We start from the raw sequence: 12,298 nt of genomic DNA, 5'->3' as shown, positions 1-12,298 counted from the left end.
TGTTCATATGTCTGTTCATGTGAGATAAAAGCACATCTTCAGAGTCAAGTAACAAAAATGAAATAGAAATCATAGCAACATCATGTTCACGTCTGAAACATCTTGATCCAAATTGAATTACATGTGTGTTGATTAAAATGTCATACCTCTTTCATTTGCATGCCTCCGAGTAGGGACTGAAATCAAAAGACCGATCTCTCTACAGACTGATATTTCGAAGGCCCTGACCCAATTATTTTTCTCTACCACACAATCAGAGTTTCTTCACAGGCAGAATTCACATGTTCCACATTTTTCATATGATTTGTTTCTAATGGGGGATTATGATGTTCCTGCAGATGGTAGTCTTGTAAGTCACCTCTATTAGTTTAAACAAATATTAAGCAAATATTAATTGCACAATATACAATTATACCTTTAGAATAATGCCATACTAAAGCACACCATGTGAAAACAGTTTTTCTAGCTAGCAAGGTCTCGCACACACAAGTCACTGTCTGGGAATGATGCAATGATGTACTGTCAGGGTTGGCAGGGTAGGCAGTGCTTACCCTGTGATAATCTATTTTTTAAAAAGTCATGAAAAGTCAGATAAAAAATACAATTACATAAACTCAGCAACAACAAAAAAGTCCCTTTTTCAGGACCCTGTCTTTCAAAGATAATTCATAAAAATGCTAATAACTTCACAGATATTCATTGTAAAGGGTTTAAACACTGTTTCCCATGCTTGTTCAATGAACAATTAATAAACATGCACCTGTGGAACGGTCGTTAAGACACTAACAGCTTACAGACGGTAGGCAATTAAGGTCACAGTTTTGAAAACTGGACACTAAAGAGGCCTTTCTACTGACTCTGAAAAACACAAAAAGAAAAATGCCCAGGGTCCCTGCTCATCTGCGTGAAGGTGCCTTAGGCATGCTGCAAGGAGGCATGAGGACTGCAGATGTGGCCAGGGCAATAAATTTCAATGTCCGTACTGTGAGACGCCTAAGACAGCGCTACAGGGAGACAGGATGGACAACAGACCACGTGTAACAACACCTGCACAGGATCGGTACAGCCGAACATCATACCTGCGGAACAACAACTGCCCGAGTTACACCAGGAATGCACAATCCCTCCAACAGTGCTCAGACTGTCCGCAATAGGCTGAGAGAGGATGGACTGAGGGCTTGTAGGCCTGTTGTAAGGCAGATCCTCACCAGACATCACCGGCAACAACGTCGCCTATGGGCACAAACCCACCGTCGCTAGACCAGACAGGACTGGCAAAAAGTGCTCTTCACTGACGAGTCGCAGTTTTGTCTCACCAGGGGTGATGGTCGGATTCATGTTTATCGCCGAAGGAATGAGCGTTACACCGAGGCCTGTACTCTGGAGCAGGATCAATTTGGAGGTGGAGGGTCCGTCATGGTCTGGGGCGGTGTGTCACAGCATCATCGGACTGAGCTTGTTGTCATTGCTGGCAATCTCAACACTGTGCGTTACAGAGAAGACATCCTCCTCCATCATGTGGTACCCTTCCTGCAGGCTCATCCTGACATGACCCTCCAGCATGACAATGCCACCAGCCATACTGCTCGTTCTGTGCGTGATTTCCTTCAAGACAGGAATGTCAGTGTTCTGCCATGGCCAGTGAAGAGCCCGGATCTCAATCCCATTGAGCACGTCTGGGACCTGTTGGATCGGAGGGTGAGGGCTAGGGCCATTCCCCCCAGAAATGTCCGGGAACTTGCAGGTGCCTTAGTGGAAGAGTGCGGTTTAGTACTTAATGCAGCTTGTGGTCACACCAGATTCTGACTGTTACTTTGATTTTGACCCCCCCTTTGTTATTCCATTTATGTCTGTCAAACTTGTTCAGTTTATGTCTCAGTTGTCGAATCTTGTTATGTTAATACAAATATTTACACGTTAAGTTTGCTGAACATAAATGCAGTTGACAGTGAGAGGACGTTTCTTTTTTTGCTGAGTTTATAAGACAAATATTATTTTTTGTTATCTAATGTTTTTTTTTAGCAATGATTCTGGTGGTTTTCCTTCTAAAAATCAGAAAAGTTACAAAAATGGCATGAAACCTCAGGAAAGACACCAGGGTATGCATGCCTTCCTCCCCAATATCCCCATCCATTCAAATCATTGAAAACGTATTTGACTGTTTTGTAGCATTTCTTAATGTTTTTTCAGAGAATAGACAACATCCCATTGAATACATTTGATTTATCAAGCTACAATTTCATTTTGATTAGACACTTTCTTGAGATTTTTAAATGCATTTTTCAGAACCGTATTTATTTATTATATATGTGTGTGTAATAATATTTCACATAATATTATTGTGCGTGTGTGTGTGTCTTTGCGCACGCCGCGCATTGGAAGAATTGTAAATCCATTGTGAAAGGCTATGGAGTTTGCTCTGTGAATTATTCTCATTAAATGTGTCCATATATTGGTATTTTAATGCCACCTATCAGTTGTAACTGTGGATGCAACATCAGTCTATGGCTGACCTGAGCAGCAGTGGTGTAAAGTACTTAAGTAAAAATACTTTAAAGTACTACTTAAATAGTTTTTTGGGGTATCTGTACTTTACTTTACTATTTATATTTCTGACAACCTTTACTTTTACTTCACTACATTCCTAAAGAAAATAAGGTACTTTTTACTCCATACATTTTCCCTGACACCCAAAAGTACTAGTTACATTTTGAATGCTTAGCAGGACAGGAAAATGGTCCAATTCATGCATTTATCATGAGGGCATCCCTGGCCATCTCTACTGCCTCTGATCTGATGCACTAAACACTAATGCTTTGTTCATTTGTAAAGGATGCCTGATTGTTGGATTGTGCCCCTGGCTATCCGTAAATAAATAAAAAGCGAGAAAATGGTGCCATTTGGTTTGCTTAATATAAGGAATTTGAAATGATCTATGCTTTTACTTTTAAAAGTATATTTCAGTAATTACAGTGACTTTTGATACTTAAGTATATTTAAAACCAAATACTTTTAGACTTTTACTCAAGTAGTATTTTACTGTGTCACTTTTACTTTAGTCATGTTCTATTAAGGTATCTTTACTCTTACTCAATTATGACAATTGGGTACTTTTTCCACCACTGCTGAGCAGTGTGTGATTTTGTCAGATGATATGAAATATGCTGCCATTAGAGACAATAGCTTGGGTATCTTGGCTACATTGATATTTACATTTGGTGAAAATTGTTTGTCAACTTCAGTTAGCCTATGTCACTCTGGTTGTTGGAGCTATCTTTTGTATGGTGAACTTGAGCTTCATCAAGATTTACTTTGTGGGTAAATCTGGCTTTGATAATAGCCGGTGCTTACCCAGCCACCAACCTCACCGTACGTCACTGGAAAGATATTTATCAGTCTTTATTTTCCAAATGTATCAGTCCAAGCTCACTAGTGGCCTTCCATGTGAACCTGGGGAGAGAGCACTTTACAGGCTGCCTGTCAGCTGTCCTGTGGTGTTCGGAGAGGGCTCATTGCTTTTTTAATTCTCAGCCAATCTTCTGTCCATCATACCACTTTATCCCTTCTTTAGAGCTCAGCTCAGGTCCAACATGTCTCACAGCCTACACCTCAGCAATAACAGAAAATATATGTCAGCGCAACTTTACTCAAATAAAACAGGGATGTTCAGACAATCAGATTCATTATGGATTTAAGTAATTTTTCCTTGCAGTATGGGACTAAACTCTGAAGTGAAAATACATATTTACATATGAGCCATGAATAGAGTTTTTTTTGTTTTTGTTTGCAATGCCACGTCAGATGTGGTCAAAAGTAATATAATAACACTATAGGAACAAGTGGTTTTGGAAGTCACAAATCCTCATTAAAGCTGAAGACCTTAATTGAGACAATAACAAAGCGTACACCCCGGAGGGGCCTTTAGAAATGTACCACTCTTAAATTCACAGACAGAGCTATGGATGCAAGACTGACGATCCGTGATAAAAAAAAGTTTTAACCATCTTTTGAGGCTATACAGTGTTTGTTTGGGCTCTGATGGGGTACGACAGTTTAACTAAGCACATGAGGCAAGTCCAATACTTCAAGAATCAATGGATATATCATTAAAAGTCAAAAGATTGACGTAACAACTAAGAATTCTAACTTTAAGATGTTTTTTTTCAGGGCATGATTTTTTTTCTTCGGTTTTCTAGCTTAGAAACAAGTCACTTTTGGAGACACTTTAAATTGATGTACCACCTCAGTGGCAAGTTATAGAACAGCAGCACGAAGCAGTTGCATATTAGCACATGCTTTCTTTGAACTGGAACACCCATTGTGCATACTGTGTTCAATATTGCCTATGGTGCTATGGCCAATAATACACTACTGTAACATGTCAATTGCATTGTAAAGTACAGGAAAGATAAAAATGCATGAGTTGTGTTTCAGTCATTGAAAATCATCCCATGGTAATTTCTAATTTCTGCTCTGGCTAGAAATGTTATTATTTATCTTCATTTTAACATTCCACCCTTGGTCAATTAGTTGTATTGGTCACCAGACTTGATCCTCAGCAGTGAGTTAAATGAATGCATAGCCTAGGCCTTACTAATGTCAGATGACTTGTCAATAAACGAAAAGCGGGTTTAGGTTTATTAAATGAACTGTTAATTAATCTTTGAGTATCAAGTTATAATCCACCATCTTTGGTATGCTTGCCATACCTGAGACGGTAGAGAAAGCAAAGACACCCCACTTTCGGGTCTGGGTGCAGCCACTCTGGTCTACTTATTGACATCTCACTGGTCATTTTTTTCTGGTCGGAGCAGGTGGGGAGAGCGTGGAGGGGACAATAAGTAGACCAGATCCATCGGTCTCACTCGGAAAAGCATGCTCACGCGAGAGAGGGAATGCCCACTTACACAGAACGGAACCTTGTCCATTTTTTCCAACTATTAACTGTCTGAGTAAGACATCTTCATTCATCCACCATACTTGAGCAGCTCTACTTCCTGGTCATGTCACGACTTCTGCCGAAGTCGATGCCCCTCCTTGCACGGGTGGTGCTCGGCAGTCGACGTCGCCGGTCTTCTAGCCATCATTGATCAGTTTTTCATTATCCATTGGTTTTGTCTTGTTTTCCATCACACCTGTTTCCAATCCCATTAATTACTTGTGTATTTAACCCTCTGTTTCCCCTCATGTCCTTGTCGGTGATTGTTTGTATGTTATGTTACGTTGATTTTGTGTTTCGGTGTGCGACGGGTATTCTTTACCCAGTTTATTTTGTACTTTGGTTATGTAGTTTGTTTTTTATGAAATACTCCATATTTAACCAACTTGGTTTCTCCTGCGCCTGACTTCCCTGCCACCTACATTCACGAATATGACAGAATCACCGACCCGCATATTGAAGTCAGCAGGAGAGGATACCCCGGACATGGAGGTAGAGGAGCGCCTCCAGGAGCAAGCGAAGCAGGTTCACCATCTGTGCGCCTCCATGGAGCGCGTTGTCCAGAAGATGGACCGCTGGGAGAGACAGGGAGTTCTTCCAGCGCCTCCACCAGCCCAACCGGGGTCTATACTGCACGCCCCTGCTCAACCTGAACCCGGTGGAATCCGAATATCCATGCCTCAGGGGTACGACGGAAATACTGCCAGGGTTTCCTCCTCCAGTTAGACCTTTATCTGGCCACGGTCCAACCAGTTCCATCAGACCGTGTGAAGAGTTTTGCCCTCGTCTCGTGCCTCACCGAGAGAGCCCTGGAATGGGTCAGCGCTGTGTGTGACAGAGGAGATGCGGCGTTGGACCGTTATGAGGAGTTCATCCGCCGTTTCCGGGCAGTCTTCGACCACCCACCTGAGGGCAGAGCGGCGGGTGTGCGCCTGTACCATCTGAGGCAGGAGACGAGGAGCGTCCAGGATTTTCCTTTGGAGTTCAGGACCCTGGCAGCCGGTGCGGGATGGAATCACGGGGCCCTGATCGACCATTATCGCTGCAGTCTGCGTGAGGACGTGCATCGGGAGCTGGCCTGCAGAGACACCACCCTCACCTTCGACCAGCTGGTGGATCTGTCCATCCGGCTGGATAACTTGCTGGCTGCTCGCGGACGTCCAGATCGGGGTCTGGTGGTTCCATCCTCCCGCACTCCCTCTCCTACACCCAGGGAGCTGGGAGAGAGGGTGCACAGGGGGTTCCCGCTCGTGCACCATCGGTGGCCACAGAGGGCACACAGCTGGTCGGTGCCGGGTAGGTTCTTCTGGGAATCAAGGTAGCAGGCAGGGCGCTCTGGCGCCACCCCAGGTGAGTAGGCACCATTCTCATCCAGAGCACTCTGTTGCACATATATTTGTGTCTTTTACTTTCCCTGATTTTTCCCAGCGTTCCCAGCATAAGGCGCTAGAAGATTCAGGCGCGGCTGGGAATTTCATTGATCAAGCTTTTGCTAATAGTTTAGGGATCCCTATTGTACCCGTGGATGTGCCTTTCCACGTGCACACCTCAGATAGTCGACCATTAGGGTCAGGGTTGATCAAGGAGTCCACAGTTCCTTTGAGTAAGGTGACGCAGGGGGGGTCAAAACGAAAAAAAAAACTATTTTCCTTATTGACACTCCTGTGTATCCCATAGTGCTGGGCCTACCTTGGTTAACTATTCATAACCCCACTTTTTCTTGGCCACAGAGGGCTCTCACAGGGTGGTCGAGAGAGTGCTCAGGTAGGTGTGTAGGGGTTTCCGTTGGTGCTACTACGGTGGAAAGTCCAGACCAGGTTTTCACCGTACGCATTCCCCCCGAAAATGCCGATTTGGCTTCCTTTTACAGAAGGCGACTCAATTACCACCCCATCGACAGGGGGATTGTGCGATAAATCTCATGGTAGACGCTGCACTTCCCAAGAGTCAAGTGTATCCCCTGTCGCAAGCGGAGACGGTGGCTATGGAGACATATGTCTCTGAATCCCTGCGTCAGGGGTACATTCGGTCCTCCATTTCACCCATCTCCTCGAGTTTCTTTTTTGTGAAGAAGAAGGATGGAGTTCTGCGCCCGTGCATTGATTATTGAGGTCTCAATAAAATCACAGTGGGGTACAGTTACCCGCTACCCCTGATCTCCCCGGCGATTGAGTTAATGCACGGGGCGCGCTTCTTCACTAAACTGGATCTCCGGAATGCATACAATCTGGTGTGTATCCGAGATGGAGACGAGTGGAAGACAGCATTTAGTACCACCTCAGGGCATTATGAGTACCTCGTCATGCCGTATGGGTTAAAGAATGCTCCATCAGTCTTCCAACCGTTTGTGGACGAGATTTTCAGGGACCTGCACGGGCAGGGGGTAGTGGTGTATATCGATGACATTCTGATTTACTCCGCTACACGCGCCGAGCATGTGTCCCTGGTGCGCAAAGTGCTTGGTCGCCTGTTGGAGCATGACCTGTATGTCAAGGCTGAGAAATGCCTGTTCTTTCAACAGTCCGTCTCCTTCTTAGGGTATCACCTATCCACGTCAGGAGTGGAGATGGAGGTTGACCGTATTGCAGCCGTGCGTAATTGGCCGACTCCCACCACGGTGAAGGAGGTGCAGCGATTTTTAGGGTTTGCCAATTACTACCGGAGATTTATCCAGGGTTTTGGTCAGGTGGCTGCTCCCATTACCACACTGCTGAAGGGGGGTCCGGTGCACTTGCAGTGGTCAGCTGGGGCGGACAGGGCTTTTAGGAAACTGAAGGCTCTGTTTACCTCGGTTCCTGTGTTGGTTCATCCGGATCCGTCTTTGCAATTTATAGTGGAGGTGGACGCGTCTGAGGCTGGGATAGGAGCTGTGCTCTCTCAGCGCTCGGGTACGCCATCAAAGGTCCACCCCTGTGCCTTCTTTTCTAAGAAGCTCAGCCCGGCGGAGCGAAACTATGATGTGGGGGACCGGGAGCTGTTGGCTGTCGTCAAGGCTTTGAAGGTGTGGAGACATTGGCTTGAGGGGGCTAAACACCCTTTTCTCATCTGGACTGACCACCGCAATCTGGAGTACATCCGGGAGGCGAGGAGACTGAACCCTCGCCAGGCAAGGTGGGCCATGTTTTTCACCCGTTTTGTGTTTACCCTCTCTTACAGACCAGGTTCCCAGAAAGTTAAGGCAGACGCCCTGTCCCGGCTGTATGACACAGAGGAGCGGTCCATGGATCCCACTCCCATAATCCCAGCCTCGTGTTTAGTGGCACCGGTTGTATGGGAGCTGGACACGGACATTGAGCGGGCGTCACGTGCAGAGCCCGATCCCCCTCAGTGTCCATCCGATCCCCCTCAGTGTCCTCAGTGTCCCCTCAGTGTCTGTACATTCCGTCTGCTGTCCGCAACCGATTGATTTACTGGGCTCACACGTCACCCTCCTCTGGTCATCCTGGGATTGGGCGGACTATGCGCTGTCTTACTGGGAGGTACTGGTGGCCCACCTTAGCTAAGGACGTGAGGGTTTATGTGTCCTCCTGCTCAGTGTGTGCCCAGTGCAAGGCTCCTAGACACCTACCCAGAGGTAAGTTACAACCCTTACCCGGTCCACAACGGCCGTGGTCACATTTATCGGGGGATTTTATTACATTTACATTTACGTCATTTAGCGACTTACAAATTGGTGCATTCACCTTATGATATCCAGTGGAACAACCACTTTACAATAGTACATCTATATATATTTTTTTTTTGGGGGGGGGGGTTACTTTATCCTATCCCAGGTATTCCTTAAAGAGGTGGGGTTTCAGGTGTCTACGGAAGGTGGTGATTGACTCCGCTGTCCTGGCGGAGCTTGTTCCACCATTGGGGTGCCAGAGCAGCGAACAGTTTTGACTGGGCTGAGCGAGAACTGTGCTTCCGCAGAGGTAGGGGGACCAGCAGGCCAGAGGTGGACGAACGCAGTGCCCTTGTTTGGGTGTAGGGCCTGATCAGAGCCTGAAGGAACGGAGGTGCCGTTCCCCTCACAGCTCCGTAGGCAAGCACCATGGTTTTGTAGCAGATGCGAGCTTCAACTGGAAGCCAATGGAGTGTGCAGAGGAGCGGGGTGACGTGAGAGAACTTGGGAAGGTTGAACACCAGACGGGCTGCGGCGTTCTGGATGAGTTGTAGGGGTTTAATGGCACAGGCAGGGAGCCCCGCCAACAGGGAGTTGCAGTAATCCAGACGGGAGATGACAAGTGCCTGGATTAGGACCTGCGCCGCTTCCTGTGTAAGGCAGGGTCGTACTCTGCGAATGTTGAATAGCATGAACCTACAGGATTGGGTCACCGCCTTGATGTTAGCGGAGAACGACAGGGTGTTGTCCAGGGTCACGCTGGGGCTCTTAGCACTCTGGGAGGAGGACACAATGGAGTTGTCCACCGTGATGGCGAGATCATGGAAAGGGCAGTCCTTCCCCGTGAGGAAGAGCAGCTCCGTCTTGCCGAGGTTCAGCTTGAGGTGGTGATCCGTCATCCACACTGATATGTCTGCCAGACATGCAGAGATGCGATTCGCCACCTGGTTATCAAAAGGGGGAAAGGAGAAGATTAATTGTGTGTCATCTGCGTAGCAATGATAGGAGAGACCATGTGAAGATATGACAGAGCCAAGTGACTTGGTGTATAGCGAGAATAGGAGAGGGCCTAGAACTGAGCCCTGAGGGACACCAGTGGTGAGAGCATGTGGAGCGGAGACGGATTCTCGCCACACCACCTGGTAGGAGCGACCTGTCAGGTAGGACGCAATCCAAGAGTGAGCCGCGCCGGAGATACCCAACTCGGAGAGGATGGAGAGGAGGATCTGATGGTTCACAGTATCAAAGGCAGCAGATAGGTCTAGAAGGATAAGAGCAGAGGAGAGAGAGTTAGCTTTAGCAGTGCGGAGAGCCTCCGTGACACAGAGAAGAGCAGTCTCAGTTGAATGACCAGCCTTGAAACCTGACTGATTTGGATCAAGAAGGTCATTCTGAGAGAGATAGCAGGAGAGCTGGCCAAGGACGGCACGTTCAAGAGTTTTAGAGAGAAAATAAATAAGGGATACTGGTCTGTAGTTGTTGACATCGGAGGGATCGAGTGTAGGTTTTTTGAGAACGTGTGCAACTCTCGCTCTCTTGAAGACGGAAGGGACGTAGCCAGCAGTCAAGGATGAGTTGATGAGTGAGGTGAGGTAAGGGAGAAGGTCTCCGGAAATGGTCTGGAGAAGAGAGGAGAGGATAGGGTCAAGCGGGCAGGTTGTTGGGCGGCCGGCCGTCACAAGACGCAAGATTTCATCTGGAGAGAGAGGGGAGAAAGAGGTCAAAGCATAGGGTAGGGCAATGTGAGCAGGACCAGCGGTGTCGTTTTACTTAACAAACGAGGATCGGGTGTCGTCGACCTTCTTTTCAAAATGGTTGACGAAGTCATCCGCAGAGAGGGAGGGGGGGGAGGGGGAGGAGGATTCAGGAGGGAGGAGAAGGTGGCAAAGAGCTTCCTAGGGTTAGAGGCAGATGCTTGGAAGTTAGAGTGGTAGAAAGTGGCTTTAACAGCAGAAACAGAGGAGGAAAATGTAGAGAGGAGGGAGTGAAAAGATGCCAGGTCCGCAGGGAGGCTAGTTTTCCTTCATTTCTGCTCGGCTGCCCGGAGCCCTGTTCTGTGAGCTCGCAATGAGTCGTCAAGCCACGGAGCAGGAGGGGAGGACCGAGCCGTTCGGGAGGATAGGGGACATAGAGAGTCAAAGGATGCAGAAATGGAGGAGGGGAGGGTTGAGGAGGCAGAATCAGGAGATTGGTTGGAGAAGGGTTGAGCAGAGGGAAGAGATGATAGGATGGAAGAGGAGAGAGTACCAGGAGAGAGAGAGAGCGAAGGTTGTGACGGCGCAATACCATCTGAGTAGGGGCAGAGTGAGTAGTGTTGGAGGAGAGCGAGAGGGAAAAGGATACAATGTAGAGATCGGAGACTTGGAGGGGAGTTGCAGTGAGATTATTAGAAGAACAGCATCTAGTGATGATGAGGTCAAGCGTATTGCCTGCCTTGTGAGTAGGGGGGGACGGTGAGAGGGTGAGGTCAAAAGAGGAGAGGAGTGGAAAGAAGGAGGCAGAGAGAAATGAGTCAAAGGTAGACGTAGGGAGGTTAAAGTCACCCAGAACTGTGAGGGGTGAGCCATCCTCAGGAAAGGAACTTATCAAGGGGTCAAGCTCATTGATGAACTCTCCAAGGGAACCTGGAGGACGATAAATGGTAAGGATGTTAAGCTTGAATGGGCTAGTGATTGTGAGGGCATGGAATTCAAAGGAGGAGATAGACAGATGGGTCAGGGGAGAAAGAGAGAATGTCCACTTGGGAGAGATGAGGATTCCAGTGCCACCACCCCGCTGACCAGATGCTCTCGGGGTGTGCGAGAACACGTGGTCAGATGAGGAGAGAGCAGTAGGAGTAGCAGTGAGTAGCAGCGCCAAGAAGTCGAGGGACTGGAGGGTAGCATAGGCTGAGATGAACTCTGCCTTGTTGGCCGCAGACCAGCAGTTCCAGAGGCTGCCGGAGACCTGGAACTCCACGTGGGTCTTGAGCGCTGGGACCACCAGGTTAGAGTGGCAGCGGCCACGCGATGTGAAGCGTTTGTATGGCCTGTGCAGAGAGGAGAGAACAGGGATAGACCGACACATAGTTGATAGGCTACAGGAGAGGCTACGCTAATGCAAAGGAGATTGGCATACAAATTAACTAAACAACTGGGGAAGCGAGAGAGCAGGGCCTCCCTCACTAACAATTCACTGAAACACTAAAACGCTAAATTAAAACTTTTCTAGCTACCACTAGAAATTAAAATTGATGTAAACTACAGTGGTTCAATGTTCTCCAGGAATTGGCTCAAACTTTGTTTATTCCGCTAGATAACTTGGTACAGTATTCTTCCGTGAAAACCCACCTAGTGCACCCTGTCCTATGATGCCATAGCTAACTAGCATGCTAGCATCCTATAACACACGGTTAGCACCAATACTTGGTAACAACAAGCTACCAATGGATCATCCGTGTCCGTGTCTAGCTCATAACGCAGAAGTAATTAAACGTTGGCTAGCTAACACAAAGTCAGTCCTGCTAGCTACACAGGTGGACTACACATCTCGAATGTTCAGAAAGTTAAGCTTACGTTGCAAAAATCTAATTGACTAAAAATGATACAGCTAGCTGGTAGGGTTAGCTAGCTAGCAGTGGGCGCGTTGTTGACTATGTTATAAAATGTAGCTGGCTAGCTAACCTCGATAGTTACTCTGTACTACACCTTTATCTTGATACAAAGACAACTATGTAGCTAGCTAACATTACACTAGTCAAATCGTCCCGTTGT

Source organism: Salmo salar, chromosome ssa12 (assembly GCF_905237065.1).
Source record: "Salmo salar chromosome ssa12, Ssal_v3.1, whole genome shotgun sequence".
NCBI classification, from domain to species: domain Eukaryota; kingdom Metazoa; phylum Chordata; class Actinopteri; order Salmoniformes; family Salmonidae; genus Salmo; species Salmo salar.
The sequence above is the reverse complement of the archived record's forward strand: the minus strand, read 5'-3'. Positions refer to the sequence as shown.